Below are 9,797 nucleotides of genomic sequence, written 5' to 3'. Positions count from 1 at the left end.
ACCACTTGAGCCACAGCACCACTTCTGTGGTGCTGAGGAATTGAACCCTGGGCCTCATGCATGCAAGATAAACACTCTACTACTGAGCCACCTTCCCAACTCTAGTGGATTTTTCTTAAGCAATGCACTCTGAACTACGTGTTTGAAACTTGTCATGAATCTTATGTTTCATCTTCATAACATTTTTACAACATGTGAATGATTACTTTGAAAATTTTTATTTTCTTTATGTAGTTGCTACCATTTCACAAAGTAGTTTGAGAATACAATGCATCTTTTATTTTGATTTGAATTTTAGAAACAAATTTTTATTTAAGATCTGAAATACAACTCCTAAAATACCAAAATTTTCAGAAAACCATGGCTACACAACAATGCATTGTGTCTATAATGTTAATGTGCATTAGTTGCAAGTACAGTCATTAAACCACCATCCTTCAACAATTTTAGCAAAGACAGAATGCCAAAGGCATTACGTAGATGGATCTGCACTGGATGGGTTGTTTTATTTCAAACACCATAAACAAAGAACACAAATTTTCAGGTATATATACATGAGTTGAACCTTTGGCACTTAGAATCAGGGCATTTTATCACATAGCATTAACACATATTCAAAAATTTTGTAGTGTCAAGGGATAGAACCACCAGCATTCAAGCAGTGTTGTCAACTAGGCCATAAAATGTTCTACTGACTGTTTCTTCATCTAATTACTGTATACACTGGTAGCAACTTTGAAATAAAGGAGCATGTACTCCTTTTATTTTCTGTTTACATCAGTAAACAAATAAGAACATAAGCCCTGTTATACATTAACAATTTTAAGGAACATCAATTTTACAAGGAATGACTAAGAATAAGTATAGTTTACAGATACTAAACATCAACCAGGGGTGACAAATCCTTCACAGGGCTATGCCATGATAATGGGCAGACACAATTTTGTAATCACTGGTGGTAAAGAGAAGCAAAATTCTTGGCCAGATATTTAAAAAAATCACACAGATAGCCAAGCAATAATGCAAGGCTCTTTCCATCAAGGGGCATGTAGGCCAATATTGCTCCAATTCAAACAGGTAATCGCAACAAGTGTGGTGCCCCAGAAACCTGTGACATCGAAGCATTAGGATAAGCTAACAGAATTTCAACATATTAAGCCTCTAAAATTTATAGAGCAGCTGAGTGCCCAACGTCATGTGAAAATATTCTTTTATATCCTGTGCAGTTTCGTTAACAGCCTATTCCTTATAATCAACATTGCCTTGTGATTTCTTACAATTTGTATACTCTTCTAGTATGGCGTCCACATTCTTCTTTGCAGGCAGTTGAACTAGCTGCTTCTGTCTAGTTACCAGATCCCAGTCCTCAATGAGCCACGGCTTTAATTCTTCTGGAATCTTCACCTTAGCTTCCATTTTATTCTTGAATGCCTCTTCCATCTCAATGGTAGCATCAGCTGGGGGCCCTTTCCTTTCATTGGAGGCTGGGGAGCTTTGCTGGGCCGACCACCATCACTGTTGCTAGGGGCCTTTAGCTTGCTCTTTCTTGTTTTCCCCGCACCAATCTAGAAGGTGGGGGGTTCTCTGCAGAACTTCCCCCCACCCCCGTCATCTTCCTGGGAGCGCAGGCTCAAGATTCTTAGGCTGTGGCTAGTGGTCTTCCCAGAGGCAGCACCTTTCATCTTACTTCTTTGCCTACTGCCCCTAGCAGGCCTTTTAACATTTTCTTCTTGGGGGATTGTTCCACAGAAGCTTTTTGGAACTCATTCAACCCTGTGTTTTCTTTGTTTGGGTTTTTTTGATGGTTACTTTTGACTGTTATTTTTAATGTTTATTTTATTGTATTGTAAGGATGCTGTACAGAGGGGTTTCAGTGACGTAAGGCATGAGTACATTACTCGTCGATCATTGTAATCATTGTTAAGCCTTCCCTGGTTGTTTCCCACTATCCCTTCCCTCCCCCCCTCCCATGCTCCTTCTCCCCACCCCACCCCCACCTGAAGTTGTAAAGTTCATTTCCAATAGACTGTCCTGTGGGTATCCTTGTTGCGATGGGTCATTCTGTGTCCTTGTTTCAGTGTTTCGTTATTCCCCTTCCCCTCCCCAGATTAGACAAATGTATATACAAGATGCAGGTATCAAAATCAAGTACAATGACAACAGGGGATATTCCATAGGGGAATGAACAGAGGAAACAACAACAAAAAAAAATAAAATCACATGGTACATTTAACATAATAACAATGAAGGCAGACCTCTTGTGTCCGTATCCTGGGGTTCATTTCACTTAGCATCATCTTATATAGTCATATGTACATGGCTTTTGAGCTTTTCAGCTCATCTAATAAGATTATTCTATTTGTATGCTAATTATTGCAAATAAGGGAAACCATGGGACAAAATTTCTTTGGGACTGGGTTACTTCACTTAATATAATTTTTTTCCAAGTCTTTCCATTCCCTAATAAATGGAGTGATCATTCTTTCTTATGGAAGCATAGAATTCCATTATATATATAATGGAATTATATGCACATATATATGTATATATACCACATTTTCTCGATCCATTCATCTACTGAGGGGCATCTGGGTTGGTTCCATATCTTAGCTATGGTAAATAATGCTGCAATAAACATAGTTGTGCTGGTAGCTTTAGTGTGGTCTTTTTTGTAAGCATTAGGGTAAATGCCCAAAAGTGGGATTGCTGGGTCATAGGGGAGCTCTATGTATAGTCTTTTGAGGAATCTCCATACTGATTTCTAGAGTGTCAACCTGTTTTTATTCCAATCAATAATCTTGGTTCTTTCTCTTCAATGAACTCCTAATGATTTCTGAAATGGAATTTTACAGATTGTCTATGATGTTCTGGGAGTAGAGATGAATTGAGGGACAGGACCAAGAATTCTGCAGTCAGGGAAAGGATTCTGAAATCAGGATCAGACCTCCTGATTTCTATTGTATAGCAAACTTAAGTTTTTCTGAGGATGGCCTGAACCGAAGATCCAGTTCTTCTTGGCAGCAGACAAGTGGCCACCGCTGTTTTCCAGCCACCATACTCTACAATGCATCTTGATTAGTGTTACACCTTCAACATTTTCATCCCCCTTTGACCCACCCCTTCCCTTATTTTTTCTTAATTTTGTGGTATATACAATGGATTCTTGACTGCATTCTTCTTTCCTGCCCCTCTTCATCACCCTATTTTGTATTAGACCAGGCCCCACAAGGCTAAAAGCTGTTTCTTTTCTCTTTACCACTAAGTAGCATGTGTGTACACTGTAGGAATGTTCAATTGTTTTACCATGGCTGTATAGATGAAAAAATATAAAATGCGAAATCAAATGGTGGTCAAGTGTATGTGTGTGTGTGTGTGTGTGTGTGTGTGTGTGAGAGAGAGAGAGAGAGAGAGAGAGAGAGAGAGAGAGAGAGAGAGAGAGAGAGAGAGAGAGGGAGGGAGGGAGGGAGAGAGAGAGGGAGGGAGGGAGAAAGAGAGAGAAAGAAAAAGAGAAAGAGAAAGAGAGAGAGTACTTGTGTAAATTTCTTCACTTCTTTAATAAACCTTGAATGACTTAATTCTCTAAGGCAGTATTTATTCTATCTGGTCCTTGTTGATCTCTCCACCCTCATGCCTTTCTCTGTTCTTTTTCATTTTCCATTTTCTAGAGCCATTTCCTTTTTCTCTTTCCAACCTGCTGAGGTTGCTCTTGGCTTGCTTCTGCTCTTCCTTCCATCCCAGACCTTTATCTTAACATAGCTAGTTTTTCTTATTTGCCTGTTCCTGCTCTAATAATATTTCTTCTCGTAATTAATTCACAAGAACATATAACTGTTTATGACTGTCAGCAGTTTTATAATTTAATTATGCAGCTAAGGAAAGCACTTGTTCTGATTTTGTAGGGTAGAGCGATTCCAGATAAAGGGTTTTCAATCCTATATACTGAGAAACCCCTGGGAAAATGAAGACACATGGGACACCCCCAATTCCTTAAGCTTGATAGTGTTGATATGCAAGGAATTTATTTTTGTTGGCCCTGGGGCTTGAACTCTGGGCCTGAAACGCTGTCTCTCAACTCTTCAGCTCAAGGCTAGCGCTGTACCACTTGAGCCACTGTGCCTTTTCCAATTTTCTGAGTGGTTAATTGGAGATAAGAGTCTCAAGGATTTTTCCTGCCCGGGCTGGCTTTGAACCAGGATTCTCAGGTCTCAGCCTCCTGAGCAGCTAGTAGCTACTGGCTCCCGGCTTTATACATGGAACTTTTATGGAGATGGTTAATAGACAGAGCCCAGGAATAACTGGTACATCAAGAGCAAAGTCTTGATGCAGGAGCAGGACCCCAGAATAAGATGGCTTTTCTGTCAATAAGTACAACATTTTAGGTGATAAAATATTACACAGAAAGTTCATGTGGGAAGATAGTCAGTTTGGGCCTCCCTTAGGGATTCTTATGACCTCTTGGTATCCTGTCTGTGAAGTGCGTTTCTCAATGTCAAACACAGAGCCATTGCAGCACTTAATCAGTTCCTGTCAATAAAACACTATTTCCTTTGTCAGAGTATGATCCAGATTGTCTCCAGGCTCTAGAGTTGGGTTGGTCTAATGTGAAAGGTTAAACGATTATATTTTCCAACCAGAAATTGGAATAAAGCTTAATCTGATGAACAAGTGATTTTCTATATAATAAATATTGGGTTCTATATAATGTGTGTGCGTGTGTGTGTGCACACGTGTGTGTGTGCACGTGTGTGTGTTAACTCTAGTTTTGTGAATTTTAACAGCCATTTTGTCACAAAGGTATGCCTAATGTGGTAAAGTTACAGAAAGATCTACACTTTCTCAAAAATCAAACCCAAAACAACAATATCCACATAAAACACGTCATACCCTTTTGACTGAGGTCAAAATTTCTAGGAATTTATCCAAAAGAAATAACCAGAGAATGCAGGCACAATGATGTTCATCTCAGTATTGTTTATTGCAGTGAACTATTAGAAACATCTGAAGTGCTTAATAAAAGAGATTTGGCTAAATTAATTACATTTCAGACATTCAGTTGAATACCACACAGACATCATCATCAAAAAAACAAAAAAAAAAAAGTTGTGTTCCCTGAAAGTATTTAATGACTTGGAAACATGTTCAAGGCATATTGTTAAATGAAGAAAGCAGATAACAAAACAATATGCTCAGTATGTTTCCAATTTTGTAAAATAAAGATTATGAAGCAAACAATAATAATATTAAATAATACCAGAAGTAGTTTATTAATGGTTGAGAACACAGGCTGAGTAGCCCAACTTCTAGGTTCAAATTCCAGCTGTACAGTTTTTTTGCTCTGTGTTTAGAACTTACCTCTTTTGTCTCCATCTTCTTATCAGTGAAGCATCAAAAACATTTGTACCCACTCATGTGTTTTGGGTGAAGATTAAATAACTTTGGATATATAAACTATTAGAAGAGGGCCTGGCACAGAGTAAATGTCACCAAAGCATTGACTATTACTTTTGTTTTTAAAATTAAAGTGTTACATAAGTTAGCTTTGTTTGCCTGTCTGACTCCTGATCATTTTGTAATTCAAGAAATCTTATCCATGGTTCTTCATGATTGTAGAATAAGGCACAACTGTCACTTTTTTCCTTGTGTCTTCCTAGCTTTTTCAAAAGTTTGACAGTGAACACACTTTGGTCATAGATCTAGAAAAAGATTATGTATAGACTATGTTGTGAAACCCAACCATAAGCTAAATGGAAGAGTCCACAAGAAGTACAAAATGTCAAATATATAGTCCAAAGAAGATAGATCACATTCTTCAGTGTGCTTGGCATAGAGTTCCATAATCCACATGAGATCAACTCAGGCAAAAGTGAGTTCAAATCCCTCAGTTGTCAGCTACAGGGTCTTGAACAAATCACTTACTACTCAAGAGTCTCAGTCCCCTCATTTATGGAACAGGGTAATTATAGCTCCTCAGGCTGACACTGAGAGTTACAGCTCTATGTGAAGAGATCACTGCTCCAGATAAAGAGTAGATATGTAATTCTTTGGAGTTACTGAGATGATTGTGGAATTTTGACCTATTGCTTGGAGGTGACAAATCTCCCTACATTGACATGAAGTTGAGGAGTCCTAAATCTTAAACATACTTCAATGACAACCATCAAATGAAAGAAAAGAAAAAAAACCCTACTAAACCAATGTCATAAAGGTTTGTGTGTAACTTAGTTCCACTCTTGCCCTGGCTTTTGAGTGTGCATCCCCCTTTAAAGAATGACTGAAACACCCAAAGCTTTTCATAAGATGTTAAAAATGCTTCATGTGACTTTAAATGAGCATCATTATTCCACAATACTGTGAATTTCCGGAAATTAAGTAATCACTTAATCACGATCAAAAAAAAAAAAAAAAAAAAAAAGAACCTTGGGGAAGGGAGGGAGGGAGGGGATGGTAGGGGGAAAACAATGGAGGGGGTAACAATGTTCAAGAGGAAGTGGAAGTGTACTCAAAAAAAAAAAAAAAAAAAAAAAAAAAAAATGCTTCATGGATGGAACCCAGCTGCCCTGTTGCTGGTTTGGAAATGGGTTTGGATGCGTTCCTTACATCCAGATTGGATGATTCTTGCTTTTACTCCACAATATTGCCAGCAGTTTTTCCTTCTTTCTCTTTCTTTCTTTTTCTTTCTTTCTCTTTCTTTCTTTTTCTTTCTTTCTTTTTCTTTCTTGCTTTTCTTTCTTTCTTTCTTTCTTTCTTTCTTTCTTTCTTTCTTTCTTTCTTTCTTTCTTTCTTTCTTTCTTTCTTTCTTTCTTTCTTTCTTTCTTTCTTTCTTCTTCTTCTTTTTTAAATTACTGAAACTAGCTTTCTGTCCAGAGCATGGCAATAGGAATTAGATCTGGCAAATTCTGCAACTCTGACTGCTCACCAGTTCCTAAGTCTAACAAACATTCTGAAATTCAGCCGGAATCGATTGGAAAATTGGCTTTATCTTTCACAAGTGCTCAGATTTGAGATCACTTAGCATCAGACTTCTAGAGATCCTGGCTGCCTCTTTGGACCAGTGTGTGGTGAGGTTATTCTTGAAAACAGACACCAAAGATGTTTCTCTTTTGCTCATTCTTAGTTATGACCAACCTTGAACCCTGCTGAGAACTGATTTGAGAGCAGGAATAGCTTCTGACCTTAGGCTTTATGGAGAGAAACTCTTTATATCATGCTATCAATTATAAGATGCCAATGTTGACAAGCAGAAAGGGAGCAGAGTTTTCTGAGTGTTTTGGGCTACATTGTATTCTCTCTCTATTGATATATCAAAGCTCTGTCCCTAATATGATAGTAGTTGGAGGTGGGACACCTGTGGGGGTCCTTTTATTCAGATGAGGTCATGAAGATAGGGGTTTCATAAATATTAATATCTTTATAAGAAGAAAAAATATCCATTGGTCAACTCTAAACCAAGGTGAATGTATCAGGAGGTGATCGCAAACCAGGAAGTAGGCTGTCAGCAGATACCAAAATCTGCAGGCCTTTTGCTCTTGCAATTTCATGTCTCCAGAATATAGGCAGAACCATCTAGTGTACTGTGTTTTATTACAGCAGCTTGAGGTGATGAAGGCACTGAGCGTCCAATCAAGGATGATAGGAGAGTAGCATTCTTACCTCCTGAATCTCAGGATACACGTTTTTCAATATTATACATATACATATACATGTATATATATTTATTTTTAAGTCGCTGTACAAAGGGGTTACAATTGAATGTGTCAGCTTATGAGTACGATGCATCGTGATCAAAGTCACCCTTTCATCCCTCTCTCCCATCCTTCTCAACTCCACCCATTCCCTCAATTTGGTATTGTGACTGCATTCTTCCTCCTTTACCCTTCTTCTTCAATCTACCCTCCTCCACTTGACTTTCTCACAAACATACACATCAAGTGCCTGTTTCTTCATATTAATTTTGTTAACTGTAAGTTAGTTCTTCAAAGGAGCTACACAATTTGAATTCTCCCCTGCATATACCACAGTGCAGTTGATACATTTGTGTACGTTTGCATATCACCCTGCATGTTTACATACATATTGATAAATGAGACCTAACTTCCACATATGAGAGAAAACATGTACATTTGCCTCTCTGAGCCAGACTTACTTCCCTTAACATAATTTTTTTCAAGTATATCCATTTCTTTGCAAATGATATAATATCATTCTTCCTAATGGCTGAGTAAAATGTCAAGTGCATATATATATATATATATATGTATATATATATATATATATATATATATATATATATATATATCACATTTTCTTGATACACTTGTCCTTTGGGCTGTTTCCATACCTTGGCTATGGTAAATAATGCAGTAATGAGCATGATTGTGTAGCTTTACCTTTTTGACTTAGAATCTTTTGGATCACTTCCCTTTGCCACGTCTCATTCATAGAATTCTGTAATATTAGTCTAGTTGGTGGATCATCAATGGATTATCTAACTATCCTGTTTACTAAATGTGGTCTAGATCTCAGCCAAATGTAACATTGGATTTAAGCAACAGGAGAAGCATGTACACAACCATCTTTCAAATCATGGCTTGCCTGTGAACTCTTCTAGCACTCACTCAACCATGTTACCATGCAGCTCATGTACAGTTGCCTCTTAAGAGTTACAAGCCCACTTTGGAATGTGTTTCCTTGTTCCAACTGGACTGCCTTCTGAACATGGAACTGTTTAAAAGTCAGAATACTGCTTTCCTGGCAACAGGAGATGTATATGAGGCGATGCATCCTGGCAGTGTTTTGTTGTCATGTAGGCTCTGACCAGGCTGCTTAGAGGCCTTTTAGACTCTGCATGCATTTTACACACCATGGCTGCGTAGACTGAATACCTAGCTGGAATGGTAGATTGGAACTCTCTGAACAAAGCACAGTAGGGGCTTCTCCCCAATTAGACTTCTGGCATCCATTGGGAAACTCTTCAACTGTATAATCAGTATGGTTTTAAAGAAAGCTTAGACGGTCACCAGGGTCTCCTGTGAGTAAAGTCAGGTGGGAGAACTGTTCCCGAGCTGTGTGTCTAGTCTAACCTGTAGCCACCAGAAATTTTTCTGGGCTAGATTTAAGAATCCTGCACATCTGTGACAGGGCAGTCCAGAGGCAGCTATGTGAACCTTCCAGCTGCTTCCCAGAGCTAAAAATTCATCGAGGATCATCTGTAAAGAATACACAGAAGACAGCCAGCGAAGGAACTCAACAACGTACCATAAAGGCTTACAAACAGATTTCCATGTGGGTAAGCCAAGTCTCAAATGTTGCATACAGCTGGGCAAATTTGACCTTCCAAGTGTTTGTTCTTCTCTACCACCCATTTTAGAAAACAAGAAACCCAATCCAGTATTACATGGAAGAAAGTTTAGCGTGCCAGGTTGGTTAAGGGACCTGGCTATGGAGCCAGACTGCTTCAGTTGGAGTCCCATCCCTGCTTCTAACTGTATGACTTTGGGAAAACGGCTTAGTCTGATAAATACCTAGCTTCTTTGTCTATAAAATGGGGGAAACCAATAGTTATGGTGAGGATTAAATGTAGTAATCTACTGGAACTACTTAGCACCAAGTGTGACCCACAGCAAGGACTCCATAACTGTAAATCTATTAGTAAAGGAAAGATTATAATGGAAATAGTTCCTTGCTTTTCATTGTAGGAGCACACCTCATAGACTTGCATATGTAGTAGCACAGACAATGTTTAAAAAGTGAGTAGGACACAAGCAAAGATTGCTTAGCTGTACATGATCAGAACCATA

The 9,797-nt window shown here is 38.4% G+C and overlaps 1 pseudogene; it reads right to left on the bottom strand.

Moving 5' to 3' along the window:
- Positions 1 to 906: 906 nt before the first annotated feature.
- Positions 907 to 8,781, bottom strand: LOC138815589 (mortality factor 4-like protein 2; annotated as a pseudogene).
- Positions 8,782 to 9,797: the final 1,016 nt, after the last annotated feature.

Source organism: Dipodomys merriami, unplaced genomic scaffold (assembly GCF_024711535.1).
Source record: "Dipodomys merriami isolate MVZ:Mamm:240054 unplaced genomic scaffold, mDipMer1.0.p SCAF_11, whole genome shotgun sequence".
NCBI classification, from domain to species: domain Eukaryota; kingdom Metazoa; phylum Chordata; class Mammalia; order Rodentia; family Heteromyidae; genus Dipodomys; species Dipodomys merriami.
Note: the sequence above shows the minus strand (reverse complement) of the source record. Positions and strands in the feature narration are given on the sequence as shown.